The 20,614-nt window shown below is 36.0% G+C and overlaps 1 long non-coding RNA gene across 4 annotated transcripts in view; it reads right to left on the reverse strand.

Annotated features, from left to right (window-relative positions):
* The window catches only part of LOC121071423, a 149,119-nt gene that overhangs the window by 91,571 nt on the left and 36,934 nt on the right, over positions 1-20,614 (reverse strand). For all 4 annotated transcript variants that reach the window (XR_005820591.1, XR_005820590.1, XR_005820593.1 and 1 more), the window contains exon 2: positions 4,653-4,790. This is a non-coding gene — a long non-coding RNA (uncharacterized LOC121071423). The remainder of the gene's footprint in view (positions 1-4,652; positions 4,791-20,614) is intronic.

The following is a 20,614-nucleotide window of genomic DNA, read 5'->3' on the forward strand; positions in this document are numbered from 1 at the left end:
TTTCAAATTCAACCCTCAGCAAGAATTCTATCTCAGAGGAAATAACAGGTAAATGACAATGGTGTACCAGTATAAAAAAAGCACGGAGTCGTTACAAAGTTTTGAACCCAGATGATTCAGAAATTTCCTAGCTGTGGAAAAAATAATAATAATTTAAATAATCACCATGTTGTATCTCAGAGTAATGACTCCTTCTTTAGGGATATACATTTTATATGTGAACTGAAAGACTGAAAATGATGTGAAAGGAACAACAAGAATCACCTCGCAGTCTTAACAAGATGATTATGAAAAGAAAACACAGCACGGAATATTCACGGATACAGAAAATAGAGAATTTATAGTACCACAAGATAAGCTCACTTCCTAAACAACAACTGACTACTATTTATAAGAAAGAGATAAGTAAGATTCTTGGGTGGAAAATTCCTCATCATGCAAGTTCACAAAAAAAAGCTGTTATACCACCTTAGTGGAAATATTCCAAGCAAGATTCTTTGCCATTCCCTATTTCTATCTGTCTACGAGTGAAGTGTGACCTGGACTTCGCTACGCAAACGGCAGTATCCATACAATGGATAATTTAAAACTGTTATAAAATTCTGAAAAAGATTTAAATTCCATCTACAAGTAATTTGGGTTAGAAAGTTTTACCACTGTGGCCATTAATAGGGTTGTGAGATGTTACTGACCTGAGAAAAATCATTGTTTCAGAATCCTTTCCTTCAAGGAAAGACTAAATCTTGGTAGTTTAGAAGTTGGTAACGTTTGTGTTCCAAAAGAAAAGTAGATAAAGAGGGAAACAAGTCAGCTACAGATGTTCTAGGTAGCCTGACAAAGCTGCTGCATAAAAATGCAAGCAAATAGTCTGGAGACTGTTCATGATCATTCTGTAAGGTTAATCGAGCTCATAACAATTTCTTGTAGGAAACTGGTTAGCACTTCATGTATCAACAAAGACTTTTAGCAGCTCTAAAGTACTTGTACTAAGTAGTAGATCACTCCTAGGTTTCAAAAGGTTGGGAATAAAACCCTACACTTCTACAGCACAAAGTGATAAAAAGGTTATTTGAAGACACCTTTACCTATTTATGTTTCTGTGTGACTGATTTTATAAGATTATGATAGTAACAAAAATTACCAACCTGAAATTCCAGGCAAGGCTGTACTAGCAAAGCAAATCACAGGCTAAGATTTATTACTCCTATTTTAACACAAATTAATCAAAATTATTTATAGAACTTCAATTTTGCTTCCAAGATGCTTTTTATTTGTGATCACAATTATGGAGTCACACAGAAAAAATTCTAACATCTGTTATATACTATCACACAAATATTAGATCTGCTAAAGTTCTGAATAAGCAAGAATTTTATTTTTTTTTTTTCAAAGCACTGAGAATAGTTCTTAATACAAACTAGAGAACAATAATACCGTAATTACAACCTCCTCTGATCAGTTAACTGTTTCAGGCTTTCTTTTGTCAACTTTACAATCCATGGTAAGAGCTTTTTATACTATTTTGTCTTACCATCTCTCTTCCAGCTGTACCTAGCATTGTTTATGCTCCTACCTTGAATATTCACTGCAGCTGTCAGAAGTACTTTTTTTCTTCCCTGTTCTTTCCAGGTGTTTTAAAACATTTTTTGAAAGATACTGTTTTTATTTTCAGAACATCAAGAATTTGTAATTTTTTTTTTTGTAACCTTCTATCTCATCCTTATTTCCTCTGTTTATCCTAATCTGTCCATCTATTATTTCAATAGTAACTCTTAAGCACTCTTGCATATCTGACAGTGCTGAACATTAATAACAGAGTTTTACAAATATGTTTTGAGTTTCAGCTCAGAAGTGCACAGGTCCTAGACATCTATCATATCAAAAGAACAATATTCATCAACAATAAAGGAAAACTTTCACACAGTTCCACTCTCTTTTCTTTGCAGAACAACTCAAAAGGCAATGAAGGGAGGAGACAAAACACTCTAAACAAAAGGCAAGTGTGACTGATACGGTTACTTCAAAAATACAGCGATAAAACTTTAAAGCAATACAGAAATATTCTAGAAGTGTACAGGTAGCTTGGAACCTTAGTGAAAACACTGATCCTGGAACAAAATTCTGTTCTCCCACATTTTTACTGTAGTAATTTTATCTCAGATGTGTTTTGCATACGACATGGAGTAGGTTTTAATCAGTGGAGAATTTTTTGAGTATCATTTAAAAGTAAAATACAAAAATTAATTTTTTACTACTGTAAAAATAAAAATGTGATAATACTATGACTAACACTATCAGCTTCTCTTCTCCCTAACCTTAACAAGTTTATACAATTTAACCAAGAATAATCAAACAACTATTTATTTTTATTATAGATCATATTAATGGTGTTGATTCTACCATATTTTTAATGTATAAGGAATTTTAACCTCATCAGCAAACCCATGTGAACCACAATTTGTATCCTATATTCTAGTTCCAGAAAGCTTAGTATACAAAGCATCACAAAAGCTGCAACTAACTAGAAGAGTGGAACATTCATTTTAGGAGAGAAAATGTCCATTAAGTTAGAGAAGGGAAACAAACAAAATAAACAAAAAAACATAAAATAAATCACCAGGCTTGACAACATTTCTTCTAATGAGAAATATCTGCTACTAAGAGGCCTGGAACGGAAACAAAAATGTTTCATCTTGTTTCCCATTATTATCTGGAAACAAACTAGGTTCAGAGCCTAGATAACATTGCCTATGATTTGAGTCAAAGAAAATAAATTAGTTTTATCTTGTTTATGTCTCCTGTTACCATGACGTTCTTCTGCTCTTGACAGTGTCAGAAAAGGCAAATATGCAGGGCAAGATGTGTCTCACATCTTACTAAAATTACTACTGGAAGAGTAGAAAACAGAGAGGAAGATGGTTGAAAAATAAACAGCAAAAGTACTAAATTAAAGCTTAAGGGGATTTTATATGTAAGATCTAATCAGCAATTAGTATTTGCAGCTGTACAAATGGTTTGGTACCAGTAGACAAGTGAAACATCTTGATTTTATGTTAATTTTTCTTTGCAAATCTGTGTTTTTTTCATAACATTGTGTCATTACTTTAGAAGGTTTTGATTAAGCTTGTTTCAATGCATTTTCTCTGTATAAAATGATCCACAAATAATAATTGTTTTAAATTTTCAACATATTTGCATGTGGTCAAATTCTGAAAATGCATTATTGTGTTCAATACAGCCTCAAGTTTGAACCCAGTATATTGAACACAAGTATTCATTGAAGATAAAGAACTTCTGTAATACAATGATTCAGCAACTTAAAATTGAAAAGGCAGATCAATAAGTCTTTAATGTTAAAGTACAGTTGTTTTTTTCCTTGTAACAAAAAAATTCTGAATTGGGAACTGTTCCAGTAGTAGCTCTACACTTAGAAATACAAGAGATTTTAAATTAAAAATATACCAACTAAGTTTAGACATGCAAGCTTACCAGTAGGAAAAAGGGGTTTTATGTATTCAGTAGTGTGAAATTAGCACTTCATTTTTTTTTTTTTCCTAAGAATTATAAATATAATTGAAAAAGACCTTCCTAAAAACTGCTAGGAATATTGCCAGCTCAAAAGAGTAGCCACCGTTATTAATCTATCTCCATCAAGTGCTGCTTCCGTTCCTTTTTGAACAGAAAATGTTATTATTTTGTTAACTTGACATTGCTCTCCTTATCAAGGCACAGTTATACTGATAGGAAGGGGAAATAGAAGATCTACATATATATATATATATATATATATATATATATATATATCCCCCACACACTTTTATGACAATTGCAACAGATTCCTCAGGAGAATATAAAAGGAAATGAGGGAAATATGTAATAAATGAAACAGCATTGTTACTTTAAGTAGGAAGGCAGTCTGAATATGCTTCTGAATATTTTGTGGAAAAGTCTATGGCATACCCCACTGATAAATACTCATTGCGTCAGCAAATCAAATGAATTCTCAAATTTTTCTGTAAGTTTGCTTTAGTGACCTCTGGAATAAATGCCCTCTCAGAGTTCCTCAGCTAACATACTGGTTTCCACTAGCTCCAAAGGAAGAAAAGAATACTTTCCTGAATACTTCCATCATACTATTTTCTAAGATAAAAGTACAACTTTGAAATACAGGGTGAGATGCATTCATTTATTTATAAAACCTTATTACAACTTGAAGCGAGGTCTCCACTGGCAAAAATCATATACTATTTCCCTCCATTAATTTAAACTTGCAAGCAAATCAGTTAAGAAATGTAGAGAGAGAGAGAAAAACATTAAAAACAAAGTAAAACACCCTCTCGTCTTACTTCTGCTGCAAGCTTTAATTCCTGTAGATAGTATTCCCAAAGCCTGCTGGCCAGGGCAATTGACATATGCAGTGTTCTGCAGATGTAGCTGCAGTAACACAGCTGGACATAATGCTCTATGCATCTGGTGCACAGATGTTTGATTGTGTCTTTGGTAGCTAGCCAGATTTTGAATGATCCATTTAGTTCTTGGAGTGAAATTGAAAGAACAAGAGAACAGTCCACTGGTAGCAGTAATAATCCACATTTCTCTAACTGCCTTAACCACTTTCTATATTAGGCTGAGCCACAGTGATTTTCTCTCACCTTTTCAGAATTCAGGATCCAGAAGAGACAACTGAGTTGGAATTAAACAGGCAAAAAATCAAAGCTCTGCTGAAGTTCTCTGCTATCCCAGAACTCTTGTTTTCAGCCACTTTTCAATAAGAGCTTGATCCAAAACTCCTTGGGAACAATGAAAAAAAAAATCATGAGCTTTAGAACCAACCTTGAAAAAAGTCTGAAATGATTATTCAAGCTGAGCGATCTTTGCAGTGCTACCACTGCTAAATTCTGTCAGACACAATTCATCTTTCTTTAAAATGTATGCTCATCTCACCATGCATAAATTACCAACATTTTACCAGCATCTTCTTCAAAGTGGATCACGTTTTGATTTCATGCTGTTTTTACCTACGGGTTATCGTTGGGTTTTGTAGTGAACTAAATGCAGCATTCCAGAAATGTGTAGCCACATTAGAACATAAGGAATACTTGTAATCCTTCTGATAAAACCCATGGTTCTCAATCTTTGAGCAGAATTCAAAATCATGTATAATTTTATACAAAGAAGGAGTAAACATACTTTAAAAAGACACACCTGTCTTTCTGGAAAACTTGTGTCTCTCTTAACATCCATTCTTTATGAACCCAGCAAGGCACCTTATCCATATGACAATGTTGCCACTCCAGTTGCAACTATAGTTCGTTTATTAAATAATTACAATGGTAATGAATATAATAATATAATGTTAAAGATATGCATTTTAAAAGATAGGCACATTGAGAGGAAATTCAAAGTGCAAAATCAAAAAGATGCATTTTCCTGAAAATAAAAGTTATTGCTGCACTATCATTATCAAAAACACTAAGAAAAAAAAATATTTTACATATGCATTTTATTTTTTATTTTCTATACTACAAATATTGGCAAAACAAACATTCCCTGACAACACTGATTTCAACAAAAATATAATTTTGGAAAATTATCGTACTAAATATTTTTAACTAGATTTTATTAATACAGCTGGTCTTCCCTCACCCCATAAGCAGCACTAGGATCACTAGTGATATAACAATTACCCTGTTGTTACAAGTTTTTTTCAAGCTTTTGTTTTCTCTTTATATCACATTTCATTGTGTCAAACACGACAGAAATAAAAGAAAACACCAAAAAACCTACTCAATAACTAAGTCCTAATGTGAGCTCCATGCATTCACGGCTCACCTTGAAAACTGCTTCCATTCCTGGCTATTCAGCTACATTGGCCAAAAAGAAGAGAAAGTTTGTACCTGAAGCAATACAGCTCACATATCTGACCTGTTTTTACTACTTCATGACCTGTATGCTGACAGTTGAATGATTAAATTTTGAGAAATCTTGAATTAAAAGTTGAGTCCTGGAACTTATGAATATGAGATATATCAGTTTTGAAATTCATTCAGCCCTCAGACTTTACAAGCAGCTGAAGAGCATGGTGGTGGTGACTTAAATATGTAACTTTATTTATGGATTTAACAGTTGGGAAAGCAATCTAAATGAGTGCACTGATAAACATACAAGGGGAGGGGGAGTTTGTGCAGAGGCGAACCTTTTCCTTTCCTTCTCGAGAACATAAGACTGTGGTAACAAGCTTATAATTTGTTTGAATATATTAAAACAAACAAAAAAACCTTCACGCTTTAGATTAAGTTCTGAAGAAAACATTCCTCCTTTCACCATAAAACCAAACAGATAATTCCATTTGTGCTTCTTTGGTGGTTCTTGCTTAGGTTGCATCATCTAATTCAAACAAGTATCTACAGTACAAACCATGAGATACAACATATAAATGAGCGACGACAAGAAAGCTGCAGTAGCACATCAGCAATTTGAATATTCCCCAAGTTTTACACAACTGATTTGCAAAGATCAAAACTGAAATGCTTTATATACTTCCAGAGTGAGAACTGGCCCCACTGAAACATGCTATTATTTTAACCAGAAAAAGAATTTCACTGCACTAGCAACATAACCCAGTCCACCCGTGGTGCAGAATTCCAGACAATTTTTGCTTTCACCTGTTGCCTACTATTTTGTATTTTTAGTTTATACAAATATTTACATCACAGGATGTCAACAAGAAAAATTAAAAGTTTCCATACCAGGAAAGTATATGCAGGATTTCTTAGTTTGGAAAAAGAGGTAGCTGATGATAGAGGTCTATAGAAACATGAATTATGTGGAGCGCATGAGGAGGAAGCAATTATTTTCTATTTTACAAAACATAGGAATGAAGGAACACCCCCAGGAAATAATGGGGATAGCAGATTTAAATCAAGTCAGAATGCTTTTCCATGCAGTATATAATATAATCATACTGTGAAACTCATTGCCATCTGATGTTGTAGAGGTCAAAAGAACAAACATTCAAAAATGGATTTAACAAGTTCATGGAGTATTAGTAGGTCAGGCAGTACTTCTGGCCCAGGGTGTTCCTCGATCACTGATCCATTTTTTTTTGTAGGATTCTACTGTTGGCTGCTCTTGGAGACAGAAGAATGATTAGACAGCCATGAACATAATGCTCTATGGGATTTCTTAGATAATGGTAGAAAGTTACAGGCATATTTTTGATTATTGTTGTCATTTCCTCAGAAGACCAAGAAGCCTTTTAGGCATAGCAAATGCCAAAAAAAAAAAAAAGATGCCCTCGGAGTATTTCATATATATATATATATATATATATATATATATATATACACACATACACACACACACACACACACACATTTATAGAACACGATATTGAAAAAACAGTAACAACAAAAACTTCCTGTAAGTTTTATGTCCCACCCCCTCTGCACAAAATACGTTCAATTACTCTAAAATGAGCAACAGCACATTGTTGCAGTCTCCGGATCATTTGAGAGCTGTTCTTTTAAAGATATGGGAAAACTACCAAAATACCAGATGCTTAATCAATACTCTTAACATTCTGGAAGTCTAGAGTATGGAAAGGAAACGTCAACTGAATTGTTCTGGAAAATCAGATCTTTTGATTTTCACTGTCAACAGTGAACAACATTGACACACAGTAAAAAAAATGACCTTTTTTTTTTTTAAAGAAAAAGTACAAATCTATGAACAAGACCTTCCCCATATCCCTACCACAAATATGTTCACACAAAAATAAAAAAGCCCCCAAACCTTAATCAAAAAACATTTTGCAGAGTTTCATTGGAGGTTTTGCCTGCAAAATATAAAATATAATACAACTGATGATTTATTTCTTAGACTGACAAATCCTTAGAGGGGAATGTATTTTGAACTTCTGAAGGTGAAAAGCATTAACTTTTCAGGATTATCTTTGGAGTAATTTACAAAATATAACAATAGCGATAGCTAATAATAATGTATTTAAAATATTTTAAACTGTTTGAGAAATCTTGATTTGTATTATTATATAAAACATTTTTGTTAATACTAAACTCCAGCATCATTTAATCATTAGCACTGTATTTTTATGTTGAAGACAAAAAGATTCTATTATACATATTTTAATTTATTATTATAGCATTTAACTACATGATAACCTCTTATGTTTACTAATAGAGGCCATATTGCAGTCTCTGACTTCAGATAGGTCAGCAGATGCTTTTTCAATTTCAGAACACACTCTCTTCAAAACATTTCTACATCAAGAATTTAATTCAGATGCTTCTCTACTCCCTGAAACCGTGCCCCATCGTGAGCATATATATTCTGTCCTGTAATATTGAAGCATAATTACTTCAGTCATTTGATACTTTCTTCTTCCATTGATAGCATATCAAATGATATCATGACAGATGTGCCTGAAGCACTAGAAATGTCTTTATTACATCTGCATGTAATCAGTATGGGGAGTAGAAAACATATTTCTCATTCAATACATCAAACATCCAGAAACTGAGGGGCAGATGAAGAGCATGGACTTGGTGTGTCTTCTTGCTGTGCCTTTTTTAACCTGTTTGCATTTGAAATCTACATTATTAGCTTACAGCTGTGTATTGAAGTTGTTCGGCTTTGTTGATTAACAGACTTGAAAACACTGTTGGATGCTCTTAAGATCTCTAGTGAACTTGAGCCTGTATAAACATATCCTTCTATGAAGGAAGGATATTAGAACTTTTTAAAATAAGTATTTGCTTAATACAGTTATGCATTTGTTTTCTCATTCCCATAGAAATCTCCAAAATATTTCTGCTTCCATTGAATTAGCATTTTAGCATTTTCCAAACTTTTTCTTTGAGAGTAGAAACAGGATGGTAACTCCTTTCTTCTTCCACTCTTTCAGTAGAGTTACTCCAAGGAGCTGTAAGAAGGGTGCAATTGGTGCACAGTGGATTTGGCTCATTTTTTCAATATGTAATCACAATTTCAATACATTTTCATAGTTACTTTGAATCTTTAAAATGGGGTTCTTCACTGGCATCCCCTAAACACGTCAGCTGTCTCTAATTTCCTGTTTTTGTTGTAACAGTTTTTGTCAGGTACCTTTGAGGCAAGTCTGAAACAGGTTTAACAGAAACATATAACAATTATTTAGTTGCATCTATTTACATTTGCTCCTTAAAAAAGCCTACCATGACAAAACACCACTTGATGACAATTTTTCAGCTTAATTCAGGCTAAATTTCAGTTCTTGCTTTTTATCTTTTATTCTTTGTGGTTCTAGCTTTTTTATTTTTTTTTTTTTAAGAAAAGGTCCAAAACATTTTCAAGACAGATTAACAAGTCATCTAAATTCATCAGCCTAATTCAGAACTAGACCTAGTGCATAAATATTAAAAAGAAAAAAGCTAGATCCAAAACCAGAGTTGGCTATCGAGTTGACACCCCAGTGCCTAAATCCTAGGCCATTTAATTCTTCTCAACTGTTGCCAAGTGCCTGCAGGGTCAAAAGTTCCTATAATGCCACCATTGTGGCTCTAAATAAAACCTGCTACTGAGAATGTTTATTCTGCTTGCACTGTGGCTGTAATGTCTAGGTCTTGTAAGAATTCACCAAGTGAATATTCATCTAGCTACTTGGTTTGTGGGTTCTACTATATTGGCATTCTCAGAGACTGTCCGTGGTTTTGTGAAGTATATGTAGAGTATTAACTGTTTGTACCTGAACAAAACAGTGCGGTGAATACTTACTCAGAACATAGGAAACATAGGGTTTCTAAGTCATACAATTACATCTCTATCTCAGAGAATGTAGCCTTATAGCCACTGCAGACTGCTCAGACTATGAAGGTACAGTTTACATGATATTTAAATCTCTGATTTCCAGTTTGCAATAATAATAGGTGAAAGAAAGAACACACCATAGTCCACTGGTTAGGACAGTAATATTGTAGAGGCAGAAGCATCATGGGGTTGCAGTTCCTGCTCTCCAAAATATCTAAGTATTTTATATTAAATATTCACCAAAGCAGCAGCTAGAGATTCACTCACCTGTCTACACACTAATATCCCACCCACTGGGTCATAAAGTTCTTTCTTGTTTACCTTTTCAGTCCAGTGAATATTTAATTATTTCATGGGAACAGAACATATTCCTCCTTTATAAGCAGATACTTAGGACACTCACATGGGAGTTGCAAAGTTAAGCTCTGGCAGGAAGAGGGATATGCACCACAGCATCACACACATCTCATGTCAGTGCTTCAGCCTGTCCAACCAAATGCTCCCCAAAATTAAAAATGAAATATTGAAGTCTATAAATACCAGGCTAGGGAAAAATGGAAATATTTTTCTAATGAAGAAACAATGTTTTCTCTCTAAAACCATAGCCAACAAAAAAAATGAGAAAGATTATGACATCTAAGAGAGAGTTAAATACAAAATAGGCACCTGCAGATACATGAAAAATAAACAGAAGTAATACAGGGTCTTCTAAAATTCAACTACAGGTCCAACTGGAAAACACTCAGGTTCTAGAAGATAGAACAACAGCTAGCCACCCTGAGCTTGTGTGAGTGCATTTGCCTGAAATCAGCCATGATCTGCACTTTGTAATCCTAAGCTTGCTTATATCGCAGACTAAGGCTAAAGTTAAGAGTTGATGTACACCACAGCCCCAAAATGAACAAGACATTCACTTCTACAGACAACTACTCACAGTTTTCTTCATCAGAACTTCCAACTACAATAACTACTTTGGCTTTACAGCCTCTATCCCTAATCCTAGCCTTCCCTAAAGGCTGTGAACTGCATAATGACTGCAATTTAATAAATGGATTTTCATATCCATTGATAACCACTCACACTTTATGACTCCGAATGCTGCTGAAGTTGTCAACAGTACATGCACAGAGGCTGCAGTCTTGCTGAGCTCTAACTACCACACTTAACTAAAAAAAATAAAAAAAATTAAAAATTGCATGCTCTGGCATTTGAAAAACTAAGTGAAAAGTTGTATCTGTTGATGAAGCTTCTTCAGTTTGCCTTCAAAAATTCAAATATATACTCCTGTGTCCTTAACTCTCCCTAACTCTAATCCTCTCCACTACCCTCCTAATGGGAAAGAAATAAATCACTGCACTGCAGCTATGTGTCAGATATGCATATCTGACATCAAGACATCAATTTATTTGACAGAACCCTTCAAATTACTGCAATAACTCAACTCTGTTGTTCTTCCACTAACAAACATAAGTTCCATTCTCAAAACTCAGCCTAAGCGTCTGCAAAAAATAGCAATGAAGGCTGCAAAAAATGTTAAAATAAGTTATTTGAATCTTGCTATCTATACACAGTCATACTGAGGCACTGCTGAATAATGAGTCCATGTTCTATAGCCCCAAGCTTTCTCAACCTGAGTCCTTACTGCCAGTTGCAGTCCTTAAATAATCACTAGGCACATCCCTCTTCTTTATGAGAGGTTCAAAACCCCTCCTAACACTATCACTGTAACCTGCCAGATCTTCTAAAATACAAATCCCCAAACCCCACCCTCAACTATGAAGGCACGAGAGAGGGCAATGATCAACACTTATATTCAGGAGATGGTAAGTCCTGAAAGATCAGTGGTTCCACTAGAAAGTGGAACACTGACTTCTATTTTAAGGGCACGTTTACCCTGACCATTTCTCGCGAAGATAGACTATTTTGCTCTGTTATCAGCTTGCTTCAAATATGCTTGATGCTACATTTGATTAGATAGCCTGGAATTTTTAAGTCCTTTTGAAAAGAAGGATATGAATCTACCCAGAATAAAACTCATAACCTCTTTTTATAACTAGTTCTAAAGCTGTTTCAGTGAATTGGCATACCTGACTCAGTTCTTGTATTACACAGCTGTGTCCAACACCCTCCCAGTGTGTGGTTACTACAGCCAAGTGTAAAGAGGATCAAATACAGTATAAAACAGACTAGCAGAATGAGCTGTATGCTCTGTACCAAAATTCAACGTATTATGATACTACCCAGGGGACCCAAATTGACAGTCTAGTGACCAAGTCTTTCAGAAATAGACAAGAACCCACAACCCTCCCACTCACATCACTAATTTTAAACAGACTAGCTAGACAAAGGGTGACGAAAGAAAGTGCTATATGTAAGATTAACAGATAGAGTATGGAAACAGAAAGAGACTTATTCAAATGCATCTGTTAAGTCAGTAGCCAAACCTGAGAGTGGATCCATATTTCTTAAGTCTGTGTTTATAATAGAGATCAAATCTAGTTTGATCCAGAAGACGTAACCTAACAAATCTATTGTCCTATTGTGTTCAAAGTCAGACTTCACTGTCTGTAGTTTGAGCAAGGCAGTAGCTAACAAGGGAACTTGGAGTTAAGAGCACAAAGTTCTCTTTTTTTCCATTACTGGGAATCAAATTCTGCTAACATTGAGAGTTAAGAAAATATTTCTCAGCTCATACTGCAGTTTACTTCACTATAATGGAGGGGAGGAGGTAATCTATAGCTCTGGTCTCAAAGGGGAAGTCATAGCTGTTAGCTACAACTTCACAGCCAAAACTAAGCAAAAACACAGGACTGCACTCCTCCCTTATGCCTATGGGAGGCAATAGCTAACAGCATCCCTTTCCCAGATGTGATGTGAATTTGCCACTTCAGCAATGAAGAAAAGGAGATATGTGCATTTGGCTTTGATTTCAGCGGAGAAGTGGCACCTAATGGCTCAGAAGCAATTAAGAGCATCTCTCAAACGTGACTCTTGGCTGCAGCTCAGCAGCTGTTCAAAGAGTAGAACTGAGCTGAATGAAGTGGACAAAGTTACCACTCACCCTGGGGCTTATGCAGGTAAAAGCTATAATCAGAGCTTTACTAATCTGAATACATGATAAGTTATAGAGCGCAAACCCAGGCTCCGTTGGGTTTAACAAACAGTGTAAATAGACCTCAAATCTCAGATTAGTATCTTAACCAGTTTCCTGCTGCCACATGAATACCTTGCAACACTAGTGACCAATCCCCAAAGAAACTCAGTGTGCCAACTTCATTATTTATCAATGAACCAAAGGCATTCAGCACCTTACAGGACTTGTGATTGGTAAGAAAGCTTTAGACTCTTTTTCTTATCATGACAAATTAGACTCTACAAAATTACAAAGAAGAAAACAGACCATCAGTCATTCAGTAATTATATGGTAACTGCAAGGCCATTTAGTTACTGTGGGATAAGCAATAGAATGCTTAATAATTTAACCAATTACCATTCATTATAATAGCCAGGTTGGCTTTTGATGATCCACAAGGGTCTCACCTGCCTCTTCACATACACAACATTTAGTGTTGCCATAGTAATGTTGTTCACACCTCTCCAGTTCAACTTCTGTCAGTCTTCAGTGTAAGCTCCTATTTCTGGAACTATCAAGAAAAAACTTACAAAATAGGTACAAATTATATAATGACCCACTAAAGGCCGTTTTTATGGCACTTGTCAACTCTGATGCATATTATTGCCTTATGCATGGTTCCAAAACTTGTTTTCAATACACTAATTTGACTGAAACATTTACAATACAAATAAGGAGGCATAGCTCTGCTGGCCACAAGACAAATCTATTGTGCTTACATTGTGGTGCATTAGAATGACTGAACAAGAATGTTTGCAATGTTACATATCAGCTAACCTGAGCATAATGAGTGTGCACTTTTTTTTTTTAATAGCTACAGTCATTATAGTCACATCTGGTGGATAAACATCTGCTTTCCTATAGAAAACAGCAGTTGAATTGCATTCAGAATTCTTAGAGTGAATCTACTAATTCTGACATAATATAGAAGTTTTGTTTTGTTCTTAGGAACACAGGGAAAAAAAAAAAGGAAATGAAGTCCGAAATAAAGTATTTGTACCCAAGTACACTGACTCTTTCTACTGACTTTGATGGGCTTAGTATTCCACACACTCAGGAAGAGACTTGTAAGAGATACAATGCTACAGGCTTGGGACAGAGTGGCTGGAAAGCTGTGCAGAGGAAAAGGATCTGGGGTGTTGGTTGATGCTCGCCTGAACATGAGTTGTCAGCGTGCCCAGGTGGCCAAGAAAGCCAACGGCATCCTGGCTTGAATCAGGAATAGTGTAGCCACCATGGAAGTGACTGTCCCCCTGTACTCTGCTCTGGTGAGATTAGGCTGCACATTGAGTACTGTGTTCAGTTTTGGGCTCCTTACCATAAGAAAGGCATCAAGGTTCTGAAGCATGTCCAGAGAAGGGCTACAAAGCTGGTGAAGGGCCTGGAACACAAGTCCTATGAGAAGCGGCTGAGGGAACTGGGGATATTCAGTCTGGAGAAGAGGAGGCTCAGGGGAGACCTTAATGCTCTCTACAACTCCCTGAAAGGATAGTGTGGGGAGCTGGGGGTCGGCCTCTTCTAGCAGATAACTAGTGATAGGACTATAGGAAATGGCCTCAAGTTGTGCCAGAGGAGGTTTAGGTTGGAAATGAGGAGACATTTCTTCTCAGAAAGAGTAGGCAGGCATTGGAACAGGTTGCCCAGGGATGGGGTGTAGTCACCATCCCAGGGGGATGGGTTGGACGTGCTGCTTAAGGACATGGTTTAGTGGGTGATATTGGTAGTAGGGTGATGGTAGGGTGAAGTCTGTTCAAACCTTAATGAGTCTATGACCATGCCAAGGCAAAGCCAGATGCTTGTGTTTCCTGCAAAGGAATACAGCTTCTACAAGCTAGCAAAAATACCTCAAGAACAATAAGAACATCTTACATCATTCTCCATATCTGTGTTACACACTACAGCCATTTTGTGATCTTTTGTCCTCAAGATACCTCAGGAGACACTGTGGACCTTTACTCACTGTATTCTTTTGTCTGTTCTGATCCAAATTCCTGTAAATTCAGTTCAGGCAATCCCTCCAATTTGTATGTGTTACACAGTATCTTACCTACAAAGTTTAGAACAGCAGCTTGTACTGGAATACACTGTTGATACTCAGTAAAGAGCTAAAGCTGGAAAGAAGGCAGTTTGAAAGGGGACTGGGGAATGTGAAGAGAAAGCTGGGAAACAAAACCTTTAAAACACAGAACAGCACAGGATCTCTCCCCACAAACTTATTTTGGCTTAAGAGATGCTAGCAGGTGGCAGATATGTGACTGCATGGTCATCAGTCAGACCAGAACTTTTCCTAGAGTTCTTTAAATGAAGTGTCTCTCAGAGGAACTACAGAAAGTAATTAAGATAGGTACTTAAGCAAATGGACTGTTAATAACCAGATAGAGGTGATAAGCCTCCCAGGCCAGCTGGAGACATGCTAGCAAAAGAGAAAAAGAGGAAGGAACAGAAGAGTAGAATCGTTTTCAGTATGAAAAGGAATTCTGTAAAATATTGGTTGATCCAGTTTCTACCAAAAATACTGTCATCAACAAGCAGTCTCATTGATGATTAAATCTGTTGGCTATCTTCAGTCTCCTATTTCTAACTTGCTAGCTGAAATAATACATAACTCATTTGTTTTGTTGTTCTAGAATGATTGATGAAATTATTTTTAAAGTTGATGCATGGTCTAACTTTCTTTCTAAATATCTTCTGTTCTCCATGGTATAGCTCTATTCTTTGAAGGACTATAATTGCCATCAAAGGATATCTACCCAACACACCTTGTGGTGATTTCTCTAATGGAAAAAGGCTTGGAAATATTAAATGTGGAAACACTGGGAAACTTTTTCAGTGCAATCCTTAACAGCAGTGGAGAGGGAAGTGTAATGAGGTCATGAGATCCAGGCTCACATCATGAAATAGCAAAAATTGGAACTATACTACTACATTGTCTGGACAGTTCTAATGAATTACAAGAACATCCAGGACTGAATAGGGAATATCAAAGTAATTATAATATTTCTTCTTTGTACATGTTACTCTGGACAATGTGATTAAGATTTTGTGGTTCAGTTTCTATTATTATTTGGACTGAGAGGAGTGGGAAACAAAAACAAAAAACCTAACCCTCTCCAACCTCTGACCACAGGAACCTACAGAAGCGCCTACTACTGTTCATTGGGCAGCCCATAGACAAACTAGAGATCTCAAACACCTTTTTGCACAAAGCAGGCTCCTTCTGTGCTCATTCTAAAGTAGCTAGCTACAGTCCACGTAAGCCTTCATAACATACTGGCTTCAGACAGTCAGCTCTGCCGTCAACCTGCCATAATACATTTGAGCAATACAAAACAGTTTACTAACCCCCACTCAAGAAGAGTAAATACAAGTCGAGGCCCACTGTATGAACTTCCAGTCAGTTTTATCTATGTATCTAGTTTCTGCACTTAATCTCCTTACTCATTCTTTTTTCGTATGTCTCACTTTACATTCCATACCCTACACAGAATGAAACATTTCCTTTAAAAAGCTCAGTGTTTCATTCAGCAAGAAAATTCAATGATAATATTTAGTTATTTTTAATTCCCTGCTTCTTCTCTGTAAGACATAACTGTTACTGAGAGAGCAATTACAAAGCAGTGTTGCTTATTACTGTTGCTCAATTCAATCACATCCAATGCACATTCTAAGTGGTTTCAGAACAGTAAAATTTATGCAAATACACAATGGGAAGATTGTCAAGCTTGTGACCTTATTTTGAATTTCCAGGTCTGCCTCGTACATTAATGCTCTAACAACATTTGTACACTGCAACATGTGGCATCATTGATGATTAACCCCCTTTACCTTCAGTTCCTGAATATACAGAGGAAAAACTAGATTCAGATACTACTACAATTAAAAAGTAAACCACTCAAAGATAGAAATGTACAGTACTAAAATATGTTGATTAATAGGAAAGACCAATAGGAATTTTTAATGCTATTGAAACTTTTTTCCTTTTTAAAATTGTCTCTCTCTTGAACAGAGTTAAGCTCTTTTAGCTGATACTCTCAAACGTATTCAACCTGATGCAGGCAACCAATATGCTGAACTGCAAATCAAGAGGCAAATCAAAACTTTTCAAAAGCTCCCAAAACATTGTCCCATAACAAAGTGTTAGACAAACTTTTGAACAGTCAGAAGTACCAAACAATACAGAAAGATATTCTTTGACCAAGGAAGTAAAATAGTAAGAGAAACACAGATACACAAATTTTCCTTTGATTATCACTGCAATTTTAAAGTACCTGTTGGAATTACATACGATATGGTAAGGTTAATTCCATTAAAAACAACAAACAAGAAACATCTAACACTTCTGGATGCCATTATTGTTTTTAAATGTTAAGAACAATTCAACTAGTTCCAGCTTTTCCTACATTGTGTATGGGGCTGACTAACACAATGCAACCACACTGATATGTCACTTTGGAGATGAAGGGGTAAAGCTTCTGCCCCCTCATTAAATATACAGTAGACCAACATCCTTAGAAAGATTACTACAAAATGTTCTAGATCACAACAGCTTAACATATGAAGTTAAAGGCCAAAATACCTCCTTTGATATCGAAGGAGAAGAATCAAGATACCAATTTTTAATGACCTATAAGAACATGAATTTCCAGATTGCCTATATAATAGGAAAAATAAGGCTGAAAGGGATCGCTGGAGGTCATCTGCAAGCAGAGCTAACTTCAAAGGCTCATGGCCTTTACCGATACATGGGGTTGTTCTGCCCCAGATAGAAGACTTCCATTTGCCTTTTTCAAATTTCAGTAAGGCTTTTGTCAGCCCATTTCTCCAGCCCGGTAAGGTTCCTCTGAACAGCAGCATTTACCTTCATCATAGCAATCACTCTCTTTAATTTCAGATCAGCCATGAACTTGACAAGAATACATTCCGGCCAGCTGTGCAGGTCACTGATGAGGTTACTAAAAAAGCATCACACCCCATTATCAGCCCAGATGAAAGCCACTCAGAACCAGCACCAATTAAGACTGAACTGCTGCCCACTAACATTTTACCCCACCAATCCACAGCAGTCCATGTCTCTCAAATATGGCTATAAGGATACTGTGCAAAACATGACAAAGACTTTGATAAAACCATAGTAAGTGATGCATAGTGCTCTTCTGATTTTCTGCAGATTTAATCATCATCTCAGAGAAGGCAGCAAGGTTGGTCAGAAATGACTTACCCCCTGATAAGTCTACAGACTCACCAAACACCTTCTTGTCTTTCTTGTGCTTAGCTTCCATAAAGACTTTTGGTGTTATTTTCCAGTTTAACCAGCCTCTTGTTTCTCAAATCTTTTTTCTTGCCTGTTTTTGAAAATAAGTCTAAGTCTTGGCTTTCATAATTACATTCCCAAAGCTGCAGGCAGGTTTCTCTTTCACCATCTCTCTCTGCTTCCACCTCTCATACACTTCCTTTTTAAATTTCAGCCTGATCAGGAGTTGACTGTTCAATTAAGATGGCTTTCTGCCACACCTGCTGATTTTCCTGTCCACAGGAATAGGCTATTAATGTGCTTTGAGGTGGCTACTCCTGACGATCAACCAAATTCTCTGCCCTGAAGAACAGCCTTGCATGGGACCTCACATTTCAGTTCCTTAAATAAGCTGAAGCACTGGTGGAATACAGGGTTTTTATTCTGCTACTTACCTTCATCACTTTCCCTCTGGGTCTTACATTCCACCATTTCCTGGCCACTGCAGCAAAGACTGCCACTGACTGTATCTCAACTAGTTGTTTATTCATGAGAAGCAAACATAAATGAGCACCTCACCTAGTCAGCCTTCCCAGAAGCTGCATGAAAAAAATTATCCTGTTCATAATTCACTATTTTTCACTTTCTACCTTCCTTTGGAAAATGCGAAGAAAAAAGCACCTCATTTTGAAAAGAAGTTATTTTGTCAAAACCAGACAGTGCATTTCACATGTACCATACTTTTTTTTTTCCCCTTTAATATTGTCAACAAATAAATCTCTAGCTTTCCAGGGAAACATTTCATGAATAAACCTTATTCTTTGGTTTTATTTGCATTTTGAATTGCAGGTGCATTATTTCACGTTTCTCTCAGAGGTTAGTTCAAAAACCAGTATCTTCAATGGGGCTTACGAGCAGCACAGTAGTATGCGTGTATGTCTCTCCCCTCCTCAGGATCTTGGTCTAAATGAAATTACAGCTAGAAATGATTTGATGACTTTGACAGAATATTAGTTGTGAAAAAAACTCATTTTATAAATCCAAAAGCAAAAATTAATAAATACTACTATATACATGGAATGGTTATTGAGGCTTTTTAATGAATTTGCTTGAGCCAAAACATTGTATTACTGAAGTTAAGTAGTATTAATTCTGTACTGACTACTAAGAAGACTCAAGCATAAACAGGTACACATGTGGAAAAGGATCAGGTTTAAGGCATCTAAATAAGTGTTCCAATTTCAAATGTATATCACCTGAAATTCTCACTTAAGACCTGATCATGCAAAGAGCTAAATATCATACCTTAATGTAGACCACACAAGTTCTGTCAAATGACTGAGAATGTTTAAAATTCACATCTATGACTTTTCAGGGTAAGTCACTGTCAGCACCTTTTTAATCACATTTTTAGGCAGATTTTGGGGACTGACTTATAATAATCAGACTTTAAATGTTAACTCTGACTCTAATCCCACCTCTTATGTCTTTCCATTTTTGCCTTTTCTAGTATGTCTTGTGTTCTAACATTTACAGAAATTTTTTTTCCAAGAAATACAAATTGTTAAACTCAGATTTTAAACAACAAAGTAGTCATAGAAAAAAAGAAAATTGGACAAAAAAACAGTAAATTTTGAGAAATGTATATGCTCCAAAAATTTGTGACCCTTCTGTCCTCCTCAAATCCCAATGGACTTTCTTTCCATTTAAAGGAGAAGAGGCCAATGAACAAATAAATCATCATTACACAAGGTGTTTCATCAGCTTTTGGAGTGGACTGAGCTAACAGACTTTGCAATTCAGTAATGATGTTCCCAGAGGTCAGTACTTCTGACACTGCCTTGGTGAACTATCTAATCATTCTGTGCTTTCTGATGTAAAGCCACATAGCTGCTTGTGGGAAAACTTATAGTCAGATATTCTAGAATTGTTCTTCCAGAGTATTATAGATCACTTTGAAAAGTAAAAGCCTGAAAATGCTAGATAATTTCAGAGGCTCAGCACTGGTCTGCTAATATGCCAGGAAGAATGAGCAATTATGATTTTCATCTAAGCAACATATGCTGTTTGCTGTCCTGTTCTGAACAGCTGTAGGTTAGATGCTGTTAAGATTAGGCCCCTTCTCTACTCCATATTTCAAAATTCAAATTAAACTAAAATAACAGCACCTGCTGAACAAAAACACTATTTCAAAATGTGTACTTGCACACAATTACTATGAAGAGGCTGGCCACCATTGTTACCAGTCTATTCTTTCTGAATGGAAATGGCAGAGAAGTTTTAGATGCAGCTGCAGCTCTTCAATTGTATAACTAGTGCTGGCCCCAAGCCAACCCTCAAGAACTCAAGTGGCACCAAAAGATACTATATTGATTTGCAATCGAACATAATAGGCCATCAGCTTAATTATTACTGAAGTGACAAGGTTCTGGATATTTCATATTTAT

This window comes from Cygnus olor, chromosome 5, assembly GCF_009769625.2.
Source record: "Cygnus olor isolate bCygOlo1 chromosome 5, bCygOlo1.pri.v2, whole genome shotgun sequence".
Lineage (NCBI taxonomy): Eukaryota > Metazoa > Chordata > Aves > Anseriformes > Anatidae > Cygnus > Cygnus olor.